Raw genomic sequence first — 21,735 nt, 5'->3', positions numbered from 1 at the left:
AAATTATGATAATTCACAAATATGTGGATATGAAACCATACACTATCAAATAAGCAATCAGTCATGAAAGAAATATCAAGGAAAATAGAAAATATTTTTAGAAGAATGAGAACAAAAACACAAATTTACCAAAACTGATGAAACACAATTAGAGGAGTGATTTAGATGGAAATTTATAGCTTTTACCACTTTCAAGTTTTTTGAAGAAAAGCTTCATATCTGGCCTCTGATTTAATAAGCTAGAATAGTAAGAGCAAATTGAGTGAAAAAACAAACAGAAAGCAGTAAATAATAAAGGTTAGAGCAGAAATCAGTTAAATGAAGAATAGAAAACAATAGAGAAAATCAACAAATCTAAAAATTGCTTATTTAAAAAATAAAAGTGACAAAACCTTCAGCTAGACTGCTCAAGAAGAGAAGGAAGCAGATGCAAATTATTCAAATAAAAAATGAGAACAGGGGCATCATGAAAAGCTTACAGAAATTAAAAAAAAAAAAAACAATTGTAAGAAGTACTATGCATAAATGTAAGCAATGAGTTAGATAACTCAGATAAAAAATTTTCTAGAAAGACACTTGACAGACCTATAATAAATAGAGATTAAATTAATAATTCAAATATTTCCTAAGAGAAAAATTCAGGACCAATAGCTTTACCAGTGAATTCTAGCAAACATTTAAAGGAGAACTAAGCTCTTTAAAATTTCTCAAATCATTATATGAGGTCCATATGACCTGACATCCAAACCAGACAAAGACATCACACTAAAAAAAAAAAAAAAAAAAAAAAAAAGAAGGAAAATCATACATCAATAACAAGGTGAGCAATTTTTTAGGACAGTAGCTAAACATACAAAAATCAATGTATTTTTCTATGCTAGCAATAGACAATCCAAAAACAAAATTAAGAACAGAATTCCATGTAAAATAGCATTAAAAAAATGTTTCATCAAAGAAGTGCAAGACTAACACACTGAAAATTACAAACCACGATTGAGAGAATTTTTTTTAACAATTAAATGAAAGCTATCCTATGCTCATGGGTCAGAAAACATTGCTTAAGGTGATAATATTTCAAAGGATCGTCAGATTCAACTAAAAACCTTTTAACATCCCAGCTGGTTTATTTTTGGTGGAAATAGACAACTTGACTCAAAAATTCATATGGGAATTGAAGGGACCAGAAAAGCCAAAAACAATCTTTAAAAAGAGCAAAATTGGAGAACTCAGACTTCTTTATTCTAAACTTAATACAAAATTACAGTAATCAAGATAGCATGGTACTGACATAAGGACAGACATAGACCAATGGAATAAAATTGAAAGTCCAGAAATAATCATAAATTGATTTTCAACAAGGTGTCAAGACTATCAAATAGGGAAAGAAGAGATTTTTAAAACACTTGTGGGTCAATTATATATCTTCAAGAAAAAGAATGAACTTTATACTCACCTCACATAGTATAAAGAAAATTAACTCAGATTGGATTATAAACTAAATTTATCACTAAAATTATAAAATTCTTGGAAGAAAGCATACATGTAAATCATTATGAACTTGGGACAGGTAATGGTATCTTTAGGACACAAAAACACAAATGACAAGAAAAAAAATAGATGAGTTCTTCAAAATTAAAAACTTTCATGTTTTAAATGACAACATAAAGAAAGCAAAAATACAAACAATAGAATGGGGAAAAAATCTAACAAGGGACTTGCATCCAAAATGTATAATTATTGTAAATTACAAGTCAATAATAAAATCAAAACTACCCTAATTTTAAAATGGGCTAAAGCTTCAACTGGCATTTCGCCAAATAATGTATTCAGATGGCCTATTAGCACATGAAAAGTTGTTTAACAGCATTCAGTTCAGTTCAGTTCAGTCCCTCAGTCGACCCCATGAATCGCAGCAGGCCAGGCCTCCCTATCCATCACCGACTCCCGGAGTTCACTCAGACTCACATCCATCGAGTCCATGATGCCATCCAGCCATCTCATCCTCTGTCGTCCCCTTCTCCTCCTGCCCACAATCCCTCCCAGCATCAGAGTCTTTTCCAATGAGTCAACTCTTGGCATGAGGTGGCCAAAGTACAGCATCATTCCTTCCAGAGAAATCCCAGGGCTGATCTCCTTCAGAATGGATTGGTTGGATTCTTTAGCACTCAGCTTTCTTCACAGTCCAACTCTCACATCCATACACGACCACTGGAAAAACCATAGCCTTGACTAGACGGACCTTTGTTGGCAAAATAATGTCTAACAGCATTAGTTAGCAGGGAAATGGAAATTGAAATCATGATGAAATACTACTTCACCTTGACTAAAATGGTTCTAGTAAAAAAAACAGAAAGTAACAAACATTGTGGAGAAATTATTATTTTTTTGGGGGATTCCCATCTCTTTTTATTTTTTTATTTTTATTATTTTTTTTAAATTTTATTTTATTTTTAAACTTTACATAATTGTATTAGTTTTGCCAAATATCAAAATGAATCTGCCACAGGTATACATGTGTTCCCCATCCTGAACCCTCCTCCTCCTCCCTCCCCCACCATCCCTCTGGGTCGTCCCAGTGCACCAGCCCCAAGCATCCAGTATCGTGTATCGAACCTGGACTGGCAACTCGTTTCTTACATGATATTTTACATGTTTCAATGTCATTCTCCCAAATCTTCCCACCCTCTCCCTCTCCCACAGAGTCCATAAGACTGTTCTATACATCAGTGTCTCTTTTGCTGTCTCGTACACAGGGTTATTGTTTCCATCTTTCTAAATTCCATATATATGCGTTAGTATACTGTATTTATGTTTTTCCTTCTGGCTTACTTCACTCTGTATAATAGGCTCCAGTTTCATCCACCTCATTAGAACTGATTCAAATGTATTCTTTTTAATGGCTGAGTAATACTCCATTGTGTATATCTAGTAAAAAAAACAGAAAGTAACAAACATTGTGGAGAAATTAGAACTACCACAGCACTGCTGGTGGGAATGTAAAATGATGTGATGCCTTGAAAAACATTTCTTCAAAATGTTAAATATAGAGGTATCATGTGACCCCAGTTCTAGTCCTAAGTATGTGTGTATGCTAAGTCACTTCAGTTGTGTCCAAATCTTTGCAACCCTATGGACTGTAGCCCACCAGGCTCCTCTGTCCATTGAATTCTCCCAGCAAGAATACTGGATTGGGTTGAGGTGCCTTCCTCCAGGGGATCTTCCTGACCCAAGGATTGAACCTGAGTCTCTTGTGTCTCCTGCATTGGCAGTTGGGTTCTTTACCACTAGCACCACCTGGGAAGCCTCAGTCCTAAGTATATGACCAAGCAAAATAAAAACATTATTCCACACAAAACTTGCACATGGTAGTTCATCGAATTATTTATAATAGCTAAGAAGTAACAGAAACAAAAGAAATGTGCATCAACTAACAAATGTCTAAACGTTAAATGGTGCATCCACACAATGGAATATTTCACATAACTGACGTGTACTGCAACAAAGGTGAATCTTGAGAGCACTGTGTTAAGTGAAACAAACTAGCAATAAAATACTGCATATTTTATGATTCCATTTAAATGAAATATCTAGTATAGGCAAATCTGTAAAGACAGAAAGTAAACTAGTAGTTGGCCAGGACTAGGGTATTGGGCAATGGCACCCCACTCCAGTACTCTTGCCTGGAAAATCCCATGGACGGAGGAGCCTGGTGGGCTGCAGTCCATGGGATCGCTAAGAGTCGGGCACGACTGAACGACTTCACTTTCACTTTTCACTTTCATGCATTGGAGAAGGAAATGGCAACCCACTCCATTATTCTTGCCTGGAGAGTCCCAGGGACGGTGGAGCCTGGTAGGCTGCCGTCTATGGGGTCGCACAGAGTCGGACACGACTGAAGCGACTTAGCAGCAGCAGCAGCAGGGTATTGGAAGGAAGTGGGTAGTGACTGCTAAAAGATACAAGGTTTCTTTCTGGAATAATGAAGATGTTCAAAACTTAGATGTAGTGATTGTTGTCTAAAACTATGACTACACTAAACCTATGGAACAATACCCTTTGAATGGTGCATTTTGTGATATATGAATTGCATTTCAATTAAGGGATAAAAAATTCATGGACAGATATTTAACCCTCCATATTGTGTTTGAAACAGTGTACTTAATCTTGACTAAATATAATAAAAATATAACAACAACAATAATAAAATAGCTGCCCTTTACTGATTGCTTGTTACAATGACTATGTGACTATCAGACAGTGATTTTGGTATATTAAGTCTGACTTTTAAGACAACCTTGCAGGATGGATAATATTAATCAACATATTAGAGATGAGCAAATAGAATGTCATATAGATTAAGTCAGGAGGTCACAGCTTATTACTTAAATAAATGGTAGAGCCAAGATATAAAATCAGTATAAGACCCAAGTTCCATCTGGCCTTGAAAAATATCTAGAGCAACATTTCATAAAGTGCATTTGCAGTATTGTTGTTGTTCAGTCACTAAGTTGTATCTGACTTTTTGCAACCCCATTGACTGCAGCACAGAGTGCCAAAAAGCATTCAAGATTTTGTATTTTAAAAGGATTACATGGTTAAGACTGAAACACATAATCAAAAAACAAAAGTAGCATTTTGTATTGAGAGTCTATAATAAAGAGATTAAGCTAATTCATTCTCTATAGATGAGCAAATGAGCCCATATTAAGACAAACCATTTTCTTAGCATTCTTAATCTATGGCAGCACAAAACTGCCTCTCAAATAGATGGTTTATTCCATTGTATCAGATTTATACCAAAGACAAGGGCTTAGTTAGATTTGTAAACTATTACGTTTGCAGACAATTAGCAACTTGATCACCACTCTCTTCAAAATGAGTTATTTCACCTCTTACCACATGTTAATACATTATCATATGCTGGCTTAACCAATGTCAAGCAGAAATGATAAACTTTTTCCTGAATACCTTGTCAGGCGTTCAAGAATATAGGCAATCTCTGATGCTGCTGCTAAGTCGCTTCAGTCGTGTCTGACTCTGTGTGACCCCATTGACGGCAGCCCACTAGGCTCCTCTGTCCCTGGGATTCTCCAGGCAAGAACACTGGAGTGGGTTGCCATTTCCTTCTCCGATGAATGAAAGTGAAAAGTGAAAGTGAAGTCACCCATTCGTGTCCGACTCTTAGCGACCCCATGTACTACAGCCCACCAGGCCCTCCGTCCATGGGATTTTCCAGGCAAGAGTACTGGAGTGGGGTGCCATTGCCTTCTCCACGGCAAGAGTACTATTGGGTCCAATTCCTTTCAATTTATTACAGGAGAATTAATTCTATTGTTCATAATTCCTTTACCAAATCTAGCAATCTCTAGGATTCTGATTTCATCAGTTAAGGAGGAATTTTCATAACAAAGGCTGGAAAAAGCCTGGACTTGAGATCCTTTCTTGTTTACATAAAAATTGAGGCTGTATATTTCACATGCACTCATATGCCCCATGAAATGTGCTAAGCATTGTCACTTTTTTTTTCCAAAATAAATGAATAAAACATTTAAAACTTTAACTGTAAACCCAATAAAATACCTACCATTCCTTATTCTACTATTCCTTACTCACCACAGCTATATTTATCTTTGAAGCCCAGTCTGGCCAGTAATCATCTACTTAATAACCATGCATAGTTTTCCTATAGTCTGCAAAACAAAATCCAAATCAAATCCCGTAGCCTGTCATTTATGATTTTTCCCAACAGATGGCCTCAGGCTGATTCACTATTCACACATAATTTCCAGAAAGCATCCCAACTTGCTATTCTTCCAAATAAGATCCATACTTCATAATTGCTGGGTCTTTGCTGATTTTCTTCCTATGCTCAAAATTCTTTCTTTTCTCTGCTGCTTAGCAAAAGTCTATTCATTTTTCATCTCAAAGGTAACTTCCATGAGAAATTTGTTCTCAGTTCCCAAATCAGAAATAAGTTGCACTTTTTCTGAATTCTTTGGAAAAATTTTTATAAAACTTATCTGATATATTTACAAACATCATCTTATTTATACTTTGCTAAAATCCAAGAGGAAATAATTTACATCCAAGCCTTCAGTATGCTGCTACTGAAGAAACTGATGGTTACAAAATAGACTCAGGTTAAGCATATACTAAAGACCAGAAATTGGGTTCAAAATAATTTAGCTATATCCAAAGTGTGAGCTTTGTGTTAATGATAGTAGGTGACTTTTTTTTCTGTCATGCCAACTGTATTTTAGGAACTGTACTCTTTACTTTAAAAACAGTTCTTTCTTTCTTGAAGCTCTTTACTTTCTGGCTCTGGGACCTAATTTTCCTCCCATATCATGTATATTCTTTTTTTTCAGTTTCTTTTTCAAAAGATATATATATATATATATATATATTTTACCTCATCTCAATCCCTAATTCTTGTAATGTCTCAACCTTGGACTCTTTTATCTTCTTTATTTATACTCATTGTGATAGTTTTAAATACTATCTATGTACTTGTGACTCCACGATTTACATATCTAACTCCAATCTCTCTGCTGAGCTATGGACTAAAATATTCGACCACCTGCTCAGAACCTCCATTTGGATGTCTAATTTAAAATTAAAATATTCAAAGGAGATCCTCTCTTTGCCTCTCTTATCAAAGTACATTCCTATACCTTCTTTCTCCCCATATCACTAAATAACATACAATTTATCCAATACTTTAGATGGAAAACTTTGATTCCTCTTTCACATTTACCATCAGTAAGTTCTGTTTGTGACCATCACACTGCATCATCATTTCTTACCATTCATTTTCTTACTGTTTTTATCAAAGCCACAAACATAGCTTACCTAGAACTCATCAAGATTTTGTAATGAGGTCGTCTTCTTTCAATCCTGTGTCAGTACTGAAAAGCTTCCATCTTCCACTCACCACCATTCTCTAACTCTCTAACTTGATCTGAACAGACTGAATCATCAGGCTCCTTGTACTCTAGGTTGCATTTGGTTTTGGCCAGTGGTGAATGGGTGAGTGAGGCATCAGCAAGAATGAGAAATAAGATGCAGATTGACCTCAGGTTGACTTGAATTTAAGGTCTCAGTTTGTATCAGACACTCCTCTTCACACAGCTCTTTCTTTCTCCATTTCACTAACTGTCCATTCTTCTGTGCTTTTGGGCTCAGTAGTGGTAAAACCTCCCAAGTATTGGTCTTATTTTATTGCACTGCTGCTGCTGCCAAGTCGCTTCAGTCGTGTCCAACTCTGTGCAACCCCATAGACGGCAGCCCACCAGGCTCCCCCGTCCCTGGGATTCTCCAGGCAAGAACACTGGAGCGGGTTGCCATTTCCTTCTCCAATGCATGCAAGTGAAAAGTGAAAGGGAAGTCACTCAGTCGTGTCCAACTCTTTGCGACCCCATGGACTGCAGCCCACCAGGCTCCTCTGTCCGTGGGATTTTCCAGGCAAGAGTACTGGAGTGGGGTGCCATCGCCTTCTCGTATGGTTTGCTAATTTGTTGCTTTTTAATAAACAGTCTTTTTATTAAGCTCTCCATACAGTAGCCAAATTGAGGGTGACATTTTGGTCTAGTTAGAATTCCAGGTGACACACACTACCTATAGCTTGTGCTATATATATCAACTATAATTATCTTAGAGTGAAATCACAAAATTGTTTCTTATTAAAGAACTCTCCTGTGATTTTTCTAGTACATTTAGATTAATATCCAAATTTCTAATCATGACTCTCATACAAGAATAAGCTGGCTCTGGTCATGACTCCAGGTTCATCTCTCACTCTCCCTGCTTTCATTCATTTCATTCCTGCTGTGTTGACTCGCCATTTTGTTCCTCAAGCAAGAATATACCACAATAAACCTGTTTCTATCTCAGAGTCTTTGCATCTTACTAGCTCTTCCTGAAATATTCCTCATGCACAGGTGACAATTGCTTTGTTTCTTCATTTTCTTTAGGTATCATTTAGACAGGTCTCCTTAATTCCTCTTTCAAAAACAGTCCCCCATTTGTATTTAATATCTAGCTGTTTGTCTGACTTTAATTTTCTCCTAGAATTTATCTCCACCCAAAACTGTATTTTACAGTTATTTGTTTATTTGACAATTTTCCGTTTTATTCACCAGAAGTTTCACAATGCCAAGAACTTTATGTTTCGTGAAAGTGATAGTGATAGTCATTCAGTCGTGTCTAACTCTTTGAGACCCATGTACTGTAGCGGCAAGGTCCTCTGTCCATGGAATTCTCCGGGCAAGAATAATGGAGTGGGTCAATCAGTCAGTTCAGTCACTGAGTCGTGTCCAACTCTTTGCGACTCCATGGACTGCAGCACACCAGGCTTCCCTGTCCATCACCAATGCCCAAAGCCTACTCAAACTCATGTCCATCTCGTCAATAATGCCATTCAACCATCTCATTCTCTGTTATCCCCTACTCCTCCTGCCTTCAATCTTTCCCAGCATCAGGGTCTTTTCCAATGAGTCAGTTCTTCACGTCAGGTGGCCAAAGTATTGGAGTTTCAGCTTCAACATCAGTCCTTCCAATGAATATTCAGGACTGATTTACTTTAGGATGGATTGGTTAGAGCTTCTTGCAGTCCAAGGGACTCTCAAGCATCTTCTCCAACACCATAGTTCAAAAGCATCAATTCTTTGGCACTCAGCTTTTTTAGAGTCCAACTCTCACATCCATACATGACTACTGGAAAAACCATAGCTTTGACTAGATGGACCTTTGTTGGCAAAGTAATGTCTCTGCTTTTGTATATGCTGTCTAGGTTGGTCATAGCTTTTCTTCCAAGGAGCAAGCATCTTTTAATCTCATGGTCTCAGTCACCATCTGCTGTGATTTTGGAGCCCCCACCAAATAAAGTCTCTCATTGTTTCCCCATCTATTTGCCATGAAGTGGTGCAGTGGGTAGCCATTCCCTTTTCCAAGGGAATTTTCTGACCCAGGGATCAAACATGGGTCTACTGCACTGCAGACAGATTCTTTACATTCTGAGCCACCCAAGAACTATATATTAACACACCTTTTTTATTTCCTTTAAACCCTGATACAGTGCTTGAGCATGGCAATCTCTCAATTGATTTATGGTCATTGATGATGGAAGGTTTTTAAAGAAGAGCATTGTGGAAGCAGTATGCAGACTGGCTTTTGGAAAGATAGCTATTAATAGTTAGAAATTTATCTTAGTACTAGGTATGTAGTTCCACATAGTCTCAGATAACATAAATTGATCATTAAAAAAGTATTTTAATAAAGGGTTATTATTATTACAACCAAGTGCTATGGATTTACATATATTTACTTACAACTATTTATCTTGTTTGCAGATTATCCAGGCTTTGCTTGCTACTTGTCTTTTGGAAGATCTGCTTTTTGGCTCATTAATAAATTTATCAGAGTTTGTGTAGGAAAGGAAAGTATCAGAAATTCACTGCAATCACTTTAAAATTTTCGTTAGTAGCTCTGATACTAGCAAGCAACAGCATTTTAGAAATAAAAGTGATATGTAATTTATGTAATATTATGATTACTCTTGAATTCAGCTTCACAACTATTTTTCAAATCTATACTAAATATATATTTGTTTATAATTTGAGAATTTTTTAAAAATGTGGCTCTCAAACCCACTCTGTATTATTTGGCTAAGTAGTTAGAGAACACACATGAAGCAAGTAGATACCTAGTTCAAGATAAGATGCTGTGCAAGCCCACAGGATTTAGTGGATCAAATTTGCTCAGGAACTCCAAAAACACCTCATATGTTTTTCAAGAATAACTTTAATTTGGTTTAACCAACTATTTACAACCATAGCATGTGACATTTATAGCTAGAGCAATTGATATTTTGTTATGCTTTGCATAATTTTGAATTTGGTGATTTCAATACTAGTTTCTAGGTACATGTTTTTTTCCTGAAAAATAAAAAAATAGGTGCTAGTCTTCTTGTCACAATACTGTAAAACTACTTAGAACATGGTAGTTCCATGAAATGAAGATACTTTCTAAAAACAAAAACTTTAGGATAAAAAATATCATTAGAAAATTAAGGATTTTAGGAACAATGCTCTCACATTAAGAACAGACTAGGACTCCCAAAACTAAGTATCAATCTCAAAAAAAAAAAAAGAAAAAGAAAAAGAAAAAAATTATTTCTTAAAGGTACACATAGCTATTTTATGTAATTCTACATACTTATGTTCATCTTAATATAAAATATTCTCTAAAACGATTTTAAACATTTTTGTTTTCAGTTGGAAAATTACTAACAATCTAATAATTCTACCAAAGGACAGAGTTTCTCTTTTGTACAATGTCTATTATGTTGAGAGGTTGTTGCTAAGTCACGTCCAACTCTTTGTGACCCCAGGGACTGCAGTATGCCACACTTCCCTGTCCTTCATTATCTCCAGGAATTTGTTCAAACTCAAGTCCATTGAGTTGGTGATGCCATCCAAGCATCTCATCCTTGTTGCTCCCTTCTCCTCCTACCCTCAGTCTTTCCCAGCATGATGGTCTTTTCCAATCAGTCAGCTCTTCGCATCAGGTGGCCAAAGTATTGGAGCTTCAGCTTTAGCATCAGTCTTTCCAGTGAATGCTTAGGGTTAATTTCCTTTAGGACCGACTGGTTTGATCTCCTTGCTGTACAAGGGACTTTAAAAAATATCATTATTGTGAAATATTTAGTGGACAATAAATAAACAATTAAACTTAATATAAATAAATTAAACTTAAATAAATTCTGTAAGACTTAAGTCAAATAAACAAAGAATAAAGACAAGTTTAAATTCAATATCATCAATATCAATAAGCACAAATTAGGGAATTTTAGTTGATACAGGTTAGAATCTACACTGAAAATATTTATACAGCAAATAGAACAGTGTTTAAAAAAACCACAGGAAAGAAAATCAGAAACAATTTTTAAATATTTATTTTTTATTTTAGGAAAGTTTAGAAGTTGCATAAATATTAGCCTCCCTGTATACCTCACACTTCTCTATTGTTGAAATTAACATTATATTTGTCACAACTAATGAACCATTATTATTAACTACAGTTAATATTTCATTCAAATTGCTTTAGTTTTTGCCTCCTGTGCTTTCTCTGTTCCATGACTGCATCCAGAATATCACATTATATTTAGTTTCCTCAGGCTTCTCTAGATTGTGAGTTTCTTAGACTTTCCTTTTTTATTTTTTTGACAGTTTTGAGGAGTAGTCACCAAGCGTACCATAGAGTGTCCTTCAATTTGGGCTTGTTTTATGTTTTTCTCGTGGCTCCATTGTTTATGGATTTGATAAGGAAGACACAGATGTAAACTGCCATTTTCATCACATCGTATCAAGGGTACATGCTATTAACATGACTTTATCCCAGAAGATATTAATCTTTTTCTCCTGGCAGATGTAGTATGTGTTCGTTTTTTTTTTGTTTTGTGTCTTTCAAAACTTTTGAAAGTTTTCTTCTTTCTTTCCATAATGTACTCATTAGTAGAAGTTACTAAAGCTAACTCTTGAATAACATGGGGATAAGAGCTGCTGGTCCTTAGTATAGTCTGAAATCTGTCTATAACTTACAGTTGGCCCTCTGTATTTTTGGTTCTTTCATATTCGTAGTTCCTCCTTATCTGAGGTTCTGCATCCAAGAATTCAACCAACTTCAGATCATGTAGTATCATAGCATTTATTATTGAAAAAAATCCACATATATTTGGAACTGTGCAGTTCACACCCATATTGATCTGGCTCACACATGAGGAGTAAGACTTTATCATCCATCTCCTTGAGGGGACATTACCTAATTTATTTGTAATTCTTCTGCATGGGGGATTGGTCTGCTCTCATTGTATCTTTTTATTTATTCGTTTAGTTATATCAGTCTAGCACATGGATGCTTATTTTATGCTTTGGGCTAAAATCCAAAGCTACCATATTTATTTTATTACTCAAATTGTTCCAGTTGAGAACCATTGAGAATTTTTTTCAGTTGGTTCCTGTGACCCTTTGACACATTCCCACTATTATTTATTTATTTTCTGAGTACTGTTTTATATTTTGGCATGACAAAACACCAAATGACTCATCTTGCATCTTCCATGCCTCCATATTCCCTTTGTTCAACTGGGAAAAGTTTTCAAAATCATCTCCTTGTAAATCCTTTTCCCCTAGAGATTAGGAATTCGTTAAGATGCTGGATGGGTTTCAGGATGACTGTTATCCCTATTGCCCAACTAGCACCACGAGGAATCATTCTCATATTCTCACTAGGAGAAATTGGTGGGTTCCTGGAGTAAAAGTATGAATAATTGTGGGGGCCCTATTTTGACTGCAAAACCCCAAGAGTTCTTCACTTTCAAGCTAGACTGCACTCAGCCTCCAGCAGTTCTTCAAGACTACCATTTAAATGTCCCCACCAGATTAAGGATTCTTGTATGTTCTTCTACAGGTAAGTGCATGTCTGGAACTCAGTCTTTCTGGATGTGACTGTTTCTCTAAATTTGGGAGTTTTAGCTTGTCTTGTGACCTTTGTTCAATGATGGGTCAAAAAATGATTGATTTTTAATTCCTTTGAGGTTTTTTTTTATTATAAGAATGGAATTAAGAATTTCAATCTAGTGAAGCTGAAACCCAAAGTCGTTAGAAATAGATACTTATAACTCATACCATGACAGATTAAACTGACAAAATGTAAAACTCCATAAATAATGAAATTAGTAATGTTATACTAATAGTCATGTTTTGAAATATATTTTCTGAAAATTTAGGAAATTTTTATTTTCAAATATTTATCCAATATTTACAAAACTGATCATTTGCAAATATGAGACCACAAGTAAAACTTTAAACTTCAAAGCTAAAAAAAATATATGCTCTATTTATAGTTATATAAAATAAACTGCTGCTACTGCTAAGCTGCTTCAGTCGTGTCCGACTCTGTGCAACCCCATAGATGGAAGCCCACCAGGCTCCCCCGTCCCTGGGATTCTCCAGGCAAGAACACTGGAGTGGGTTGCCATTTCCTTCTCCAATGTATGAAAGTGAAAAGTGAAAGTGAAGTCACTCAGTCATGTCCGACTCTTAGTGACCCCATGGACTGCAGCCCACCAGGCTCCTCGGTCCATGGGATTTTCCAGGCAAGAATACTGGAGTGGGGTGCCATTGCCTTCTCCAATAAAATAAACTAAATAAATATAAATAAATAAATTAAAGTAAATAAATTAAAAAGTATTGTCCAATATTTTGGCTACCTAATGTGAAGTACTGACTCATTGGAAAAGACCTGATGCTGGGTAAGATTGAGGGCCAGAGGAAAAGACGGCAACAGAAGATGAGATGGTTGGATGGCATCATTGACTCAATGGACATGTGCTTGAGCAATCTCTGGGAGACAGTGAAGTACAGGGAAGCCTGGTGTGCTTGCAGTTCATGGGGTCACAAAGCGTCACCAACAACTTAGCAACTGAACCACAACAATATATATAGTAATATTATTTAATTAGATCTTAACAGTAAAAGGAGAAAATAATAAATTAGTTCAGTATAGTTATAAACAAACACTTTCATAAGACTTGAAACTATTTGTTAACTTCATCATACGTAGCACTAATTTTATTTATTTTATAACAATAACTTCCCACAAACTGTTAATATTTGTAGAGTAATAAGACACTGATGTACAGAACAGTCTTATGGACTCTGGGGGAGAGGGAGAGGGTGGGAAGATTTGGGAGAATGGCATTGAAGCATGTATAATATCATGTATGAAATGAGTCGCCAGTCCAGGTTCAATGCACGATACTGGATGCTTGGGGCTGGTGCACTGGGATGACCCAGAGGGATGGTATGGGGAGGGAGGAGGGTTCAGGATGGGGAACACAGGTATACCTGTGGCGGATTCATTTCGATATTTGGCAAAACTAACACAATATTGTAAAGTTTAAAAATAAAATAAAATAATAAAAAAAAGAAAAATTATTCTGAGTGTATCTGTTACTTTAATTTTTAAAATAAACATAATTTAAACTTTCCAGTTAAAAATAATTTGTAAGTTTTTGACACAATCAAAACTTCTCATTTACAAATTTAGAATTCAATCAGAGTAGTTACCAATCACTGGATCCTGAAATATTTGCACCCAATACTAAAGACAGAGCATAGTAACACATGCACAGTTAGTACAACCACGTGTGTGTACATGCTAAATCACTTCAGTTGGGTCCAACTCTTTGCAGCCCTATGGACTGTAGCCCACCAGGCTCCTCTGTCCATGGGATTCTCCAGGCAAAAATACTGGAGTGGGTTGCCATGCCCTCTTCCAGGGGATCAAAGCTGTGTCTCTTAAGTCTCCTGCATTGGCAAGCGGGTTCTTTACCAGTAGCACCGCTAGGGAAGCCCTAATACAACTATAATTTTCCCTAACTATCTAGCAGTGTTTTAAAATGGAAACAGCTTATAATTCCTTTAAGATCATGGTCATTCCTTGCAACTCTGAACTGAGAAAATTCAAATTCCTTGTAGGAAGACTTCAACTGTTACAGAAACCACTAGGATGGGTAGCAAGGTTTCCATCCATTTTTGTTTTTCACCATTTTCCTTTCTGTTTGGTGGGAGATATATGCTTTAAAAAATAAGTATTGAATTTCATTTTGAAAAATTAATTCTTTAAAATAGATTTTTTTTTACTCCTTTATTTTTTTCACTTTCTGTGCTTTTATGGGGGAAATGGATATGTATAAATATTTTCAACTAGGCTGTTTTGCTTTTACCCAGTTTGGGGATTTTATAATTGATATTTCAATGCTGAGTTTATGCCCTGAGGCAATTTCATGAAGAGTACAATTTCTGAAAATAAACTGAATCAATAGATTATAAGTTGTAATTTTTTGTGGTAAATGTTCCTTGCAGCTTCAGGCCTCGCATCTTGAAAGATTTCGTATTAGAATATGAAGCAACAGAGTAAATGTGAAATGAGAATTAGAAAGATTCAAAACCTATCAGTTTATAAACGAGTGAAATATGAGTTAAGAATAATACATTGATTGTGTTGAATGAGTATCTAAACATCAGCATTTGTGGCCTCAAAAATAAATCAATTATTTTAAATAAAGCCTTTCTTTTCAAAAGGAGCTGAAGGGAATAAAAAGAATCTTTCACTCATTGAGAAGGAAATGAGTCCATTGGGAACTTTGCATGGGGGCTTGATGGAGTATAAGAGAAAATCAGAGCCCAAAGTGGCTTCTTAAACTTATTTAAAATATTTCCTTTTGCATTTTTTTTTATTTTAAAGCTTTCAAGTTTTAATCATTAACATATGGGATTTAGAACAAAATTGTTAATAAATTTTTGTTCACAATAATCATAAGTAGTCTGATTTAAATTAGAGCAGAGAATGAGAGATGATGGGGTGTGCATGAATTTGCTTTTAAAGACAAATGCTTAATAGAAGGACACATTTAATATTGTATGTGAAATCAATTGTTACTGGCAAGAAACGCTAGACATTTCAAGTTCAAATGGACAATGTTAGCATTTGGATTCAGTTATCATCCATGGATTTATCTTTTTTTTAATGTTATTAGACAATTAACAACATATCAGGGAAGATATTTCCTTAAGTGTATCATCTTTGTCCTTATAGTGAAAGATCCATCTAGTCAAAGCTATGGTTTTTCCAGTAGTCACATATGGATGTGAGAGTTGGACCATAGAGAAAGATGAACATGGAAGAACTGATGCTTTTGAACTGTGGTGTTGGAGAAGCCTCTTGAGAGTCCCTTGGACTGCAAGGAGATCAAACCAGTTAATCCTAAAAGAAATAAGTTCTGAATATTCATTGGAAAGACTGATGCTGAAGCTGAAGCTCCAATACTTTGGCCAACTGATGCAAAAAACTGACTCATTGGAAAAGACCCTGATACTGGGAAAGATTGAAGGTGGGAGGAGAATGGGACAACAGAGGATGAGATGGTTGGATGGCATCACCAATTCGAAAGACATGAGTTTGAGCAAGCTCTGGGAGTTGGTGATGGACAGGGAAGCCTGGCGTGCTGCAGTACATGGGATCGCAAAGAGTCAGACACTACTGAGCAACTGAACTGAACCATCTTTGTAAAGGAACTTCTAAAAAGCTCTGTGTAAATAATGTGATATTGTTCTCACATAATACTTAATATAATTTTTTTTTAAAGGAAAGGTAAAGGACCTTGGGCTTTTCCAGGTAGTATCTTTGGTAAAGAATCCACTTGTCCAATGCAGGAGATGTAAGAGACTGGGGTTTGACTCCTAAGTTGAGAAGATCCCCTGGAGAAGGAAATGGCAACCCATTAAAGTATTATTGCTTGGAAAATCTCATGGACAGAGGAGCCTGGGGGCCAACAGTCTAAGGGACTGCAAAGAGCCAGACATGACGGAGCACGCAGGCACCCATGCTAAAGGACCTTAACAAGCAAACACCACACACACATTTTCTTGCCCTGTACATTGAAAATACCCAGAAATTGTGAGATTTCAGAAGCAAAGAGCCCATTTAACTCACAATACAAAAGACATTTCCCTCTATAAAGAGGTCAGATGTCATGGGGAAAATGGAGGATTTCATAGATAAGACAAGGAAAGTTCAGAGTGAATGTGGAACACTTTCACAGAAAAAAAAAAAAAAAGTCTCTTTTAAGGAAGAATGCCATGTAATAAAAACAAAGAGAATAGTGAGAACTACCTCCTTAGCTAAACAATAGATGCAGACTTGACCAACAATGAGTGTGAAAGCCATTGGGTGAATGGTTATCAGAGAAGGATTGAATCAGAAAATATGTTTTTAAAATAGGGAGGTCTGACTGTCCAAACCTTCAGTTCAGTTCAGTTCAGTCGCTCAGTCGTGTCAGACTCTTTGCGACCCCATGAATCACAGCACGCCTGGCCTCCCTGTCCATCACCAACCTGGAGTTCACCTCAGTCAAGTGGTTAAAGTTGGCACTGCCATGGAGAGATGGCCTCACTTGATATCTCTCCTAAGAGCACATCATAATCTTTGTGGGGTGAAATGGCTTTCATTAAATTTCACCTGAGTTTTATCCTAAAAGAGTGGTCAGAAGAATTTGGGCTATAGGATGATCTGCAGGACAGTTTGACTAGACCATTCAAATAAGTGTGGGACTTTCCTGATGGCTCAGTGGTTAAGAATCCACCTGCCAATGGAGGAGATGCTGAAGACTCGGGTTCAATCCCTGGGTCAGGAAGATCCGCTGGAAAAGGAAATGGCAACCCACTCCAGAATTCTTGCCTGGAGAATCCCGTGGACAGAGAAGCCTGGCAAGTTACAGTCCATGGGGTCACAAAGTGTCAGACAAAACTAAGCATGTAAATACAATGAAGAAGTGAAGGAGGTGACTTAAGACAGATAGCAGCCAAATGTACCATGTAAACCTTGCCTGGTCCTAAATTGAAACAACCGCTCCCTATAAAGGACATCTTGGGAACAACTGAGGACATTTGAGAATGATCAGTATTTGGTCAACGCCATTAAATTAGTGTTGGTTTTCTTAGGTAGTATTGATATGGTTTTGTAGGAGAATGACCTTGCTTTAAGAAGATAAGGTTTTTAAATATGAAGGGTTATAATGCCTCAGCCTACTACTGCATTTTGGCAGAGAGGTGAGGGGGAAAAAAGGGAGGAAGGGGAATGAGGATGGGAAGAGGGGAAGAAAAAAGAGGGAAAGAAAGAAAACTAAAGAGCAAGAAAGAAAGAGGGAGATAAAGTAAAGAGAAAGACCAACAGACGGGAGCAACTGTGACAAAGTTTTACGAACTGAAAAAACTGTTTAAGGAGTGTTTTATGGTGTTATTTATCAACTATTCTGTAGACCTAAACTATCTAAAAATAAAATGAAATGAATGTTTACAGAAGAAAAAATAATATGCATATAAATAGTTTCTTAGTTTCTTTAATCTTAGAACATATATATTAAAAAGCACAATACAGGCACTATGCTCCTATTATTATTTATAAATATCATTCCAAATTGTTTGTATTCCAAATTGTTAGTCTCAATGAGCCCAAACAGATAAAATATAAGAAAATATAAATATAAAAATAATAGAAATCATATTTTATGTCAGGAAAGCATAGGGGAAGGGGAGACAATTGAGAGGTTTGTAGATAAATATTTTAATTGAATCAGATAATGCATGTGCTTTCTAAGGAATCAAAGAATGTAGATTGTTAAAATTATTGTTACAATAATGAGATCTGAATCATCACTGACAACTTTATTCAGAAATTTGAGACCAGCAGAAAAAAAAATGGAATTTTAATAAAAATATCTTGAGAATCTACTGTATGCAAAACAGAAATTATGTTATAAAAGGAATGATGTGCAGCTAATGTTTCTTATATAATATTGTATTTAATATGTGCTTTGGAAATAAAAAATGAATGAATACTCAATATTTTGTGCTCTACTTATTAAAAAAAAAAAGAAAAGAGTCTGAATAAGTAATTTACATTGAGTTAACCTAAAAATGATCAATAATATTTTAAAGTGGAACTAATAAAAAATTGAACATATTTGGTTCAGTATTTTCCAAAATATAAGTAACCTACAAATAGTCATAACTTTCACCAAGATATACAGGCAATGAACCAAAATAACCAAATCTGGTACTTTGTTAGAAAAGTGTATATGACACAGAAACCCACCTTAGAGTCAGTCTTTTTTTGATATTCAGAACATAGATCTCTTACTTATTATCTGTTGATCACTGCAATTTACATATATCTCTCAGTCTTAACTCCCTCTTCTATGGAAAAGAATAATACTTGTAAATTTCTAAACATAATGTGTCATATAAAAAGTACTCCATGTTATTTATATTATTGTTGCTATCCTTACTGAAAGGCAATCTTTAATCATTAGATCCAGAATATAAATAAGAAGAGTTTTAAAGGTGATATAAAGCTTGTCACAACATGAATCACTTTATATAAAAACTATTAGTAATTACTTATATATGAAGCATCAGTTTCTTATAAAAATATATATTCTTTAGTGGATAGAGGTATAAAGGCATAAACAAAACTTTCTCTAGGTTTCTTTCCATTTTTATTGCCAAGGAAGAGAAGAGACAAAAGTTGAAAAGTGAAAGTGTGGAACAAGCGTGGTCATTCTAACTACAGACAGAAAGCTTATACTGGTCTCCGGCAGAGAGTGGTTACACCTACTAACAATCACCTTTTCAAGTGGCAGGAGACAAAAACTTCACCAGGCTCCTTATGGTCTTTAAATCCATCTCAGAATCTTGTACCAGATTACTATTATTTGCTTATGTTACAATAGTGCATATGCAAAAAAGAAAAACAAGCTTTGGTTGTTATTTTATAACCTTTAAATTAGTTCAATATTGTATTTTTCTTATATTTAATAATATTTAGAGAAGCTTATATCCTCTTTTATTTAGATTCTTTCTCAGTTCAATTCAGTTCAGTCGCTCAGTCGTGTCCGACTCTGCGACCCCATGAATTGCAGCACGCCAGGCCTCTCTGTCCATCACCAACTCCCGGAGTTCACTGAGACTCACGTCCATTGAGTCAGTGATGCCCTCCAGCCATCTTATCCTCTGTCGTCCCCTTTTCCTCCTGCCTCCAATCGCTCCCAGCATCAGAGTCTTTTCCAGTGAGTCAACTCTTCGCATGAGGTGGCAAAAGTACAGGAGTTTCAGCTTTAGCATCATTCCTTCCAAAGAAATCCCAGGGCTGATCTCCTTCATAATGGACTGGTTGGATCTCCTTGCAGTCCAAGGGACTCTCAAGAGTCTTCTCCAACACCACAGTTCAAAAACATCAATTCTTCAGCACTCAGCCTTCTTCACAGTCCAACTCTCACAGCCATACATGACCACAGGAAAAACCATAGCCTTGACTAGATGGACCTTTGTTGGCAAAGTAATGTCTCTGCTTTTCAATATGCTATCTATGTTGGTCATAACTTTCCTTCCAAGGAGTAAGCGTCTTTTAATTTCATGGCTGCAGTTACCATCTGCAGTGATTTTGGAGCCCCCCAAAATACAGTCTGACACTGTTTCCCCATCTGTTTCCCATGAAGTGATGGGACCGGATGCCATGATCTTCGTTTTCTGAATGTTGAACTTTAAGCCCACTTTTTCACTCTCCACTTGCACTTTCATCAAGAGGCTTTTGAGTTCCTCTTCACTTTCTGCCATAAGGGTGGTGTCATCTGCATATCTGAGGTGATTGATATTTCTCCCTGCAATCTTGATTCTAGCTTGTGTTTCTTCCAGTCCAGCGTTTCTCATGATGTACTCTGCATGTAAGTTAAATAAGCAGGGTGACAATATACAGTTTTTTCCTATTTGGAAGTCTGTTGTTCCATGTCCAGTTCTAACTGTTGCTTCCTGACCTGCATATAGGTTTCTCAAGAGGCAGGTCAGGTGGTCTGGTATTCCCATCTCTTTCAGAATTTTCCACAGTTTCTTGTGATCCACACAGTCAAAGGCTTTGGCATAGTCAATAAAGCAGAAATAGATTAGTACAGATAAACATAAGTTGAGCTGGACTGAAGGACGTTCTTTCATGTCCTCTAAAATCAGCAATAATTTGTTTACTATAACCAGGCACCTTTTTCTTAAGTTTTCAGAATTACTACACAGAATCTGCTATTATAGTATTGTTTCCATTCATTGTAAAAATGTTATCTGACTTATACTTTACAATATCCATGATATTTTTTTCACTCCCCTCAGAATGCCAGAAAACAGGGAAGCCTGGCATGCTGCAGTCCAGGGGATCGCAAAGAGTAGGACACAACTTAGCAACTGAACAACCTCATTGGATCTAGTGGAACCAGTGACTTGATCTGTGGAGCAGTAGTGGAAAGAACAGAGAGCCAGTTTTCCGTAAGGTCAGATGATTGACTGAAAGCAACCAAGTCTAGGCCAGCCAGCAGCCACTACAGTGACAGAACATGATCTGGTCCCAAATTCTTTATACAAAGTTACCAACTGAGCCAAAAATATCTTCTTTTTTTCTTTTTTTGGCTGAAGAGAGCACTCTGTTGAAACAATCAGCATACAGCAGGGGGAAAAAAAAAAAAACAGAAGGCAAAAGACATGATGAGAGGAGGAGAGTAGAGAGAAAATGAGATAGATATGGGAAAAGAGAGCCAAAAACAACCAGTCTGTTGGTCAGAACAACAGAAGCCTACTTCTGAAGAGGCAACTACAGATATGAATGCTGGGCCATTAGTCTGCTATTGGACTACCAGAGTGACATGTGCCCTGAATGACATTCCAGTTCCTAACTAGCTGATTGTGCAGTTGTTCTAAAGGATGCTCCTGTTTCTCATGAAGCCCTCTGAAAAAAACGCTTCCTTCACTTTCTTATTTATCCCTAAGCTAGCTCCTATTATCTAGGCTGTCTAGTTATGACTACAGAGGAATAAAGGGAAAGTAGAAGTGTTAGTCACTCAGTCATATCCGACTCTTTGCGACATCATGGATTGTAGCATACCAGGTTCCTCTGTCCATGGAATTTTCCAGGCAAGAACACCAAAGTGGGTTTTCAGTCTCTTCTCCAGGGGATCTTCCCCACACAGGGACTGAACCCAGGTCTCCTGCATTGCAGGCAGATTCTTTACCATCTGAGCCACCAGAGAAGCCCCACAAAGGTGAGAAAATAGTATTATTAACATACATAAGTCAA

This window comes from Bos mutus, chromosome 8 (assembly GCF_027580195.1).
Source record: "Bos mutus isolate GX-2022 chromosome 8, NWIPB_WYAK_1.1, whole genome shotgun sequence".
NCBI classification, from domain to species: domain Eukaryota; kingdom Metazoa; phylum Chordata; class Mammalia; order Artiodactyla; family Bovidae; genus Bos; species Bos mutus.
Note: the sequence above shows the minus strand (reverse complement) of the source record.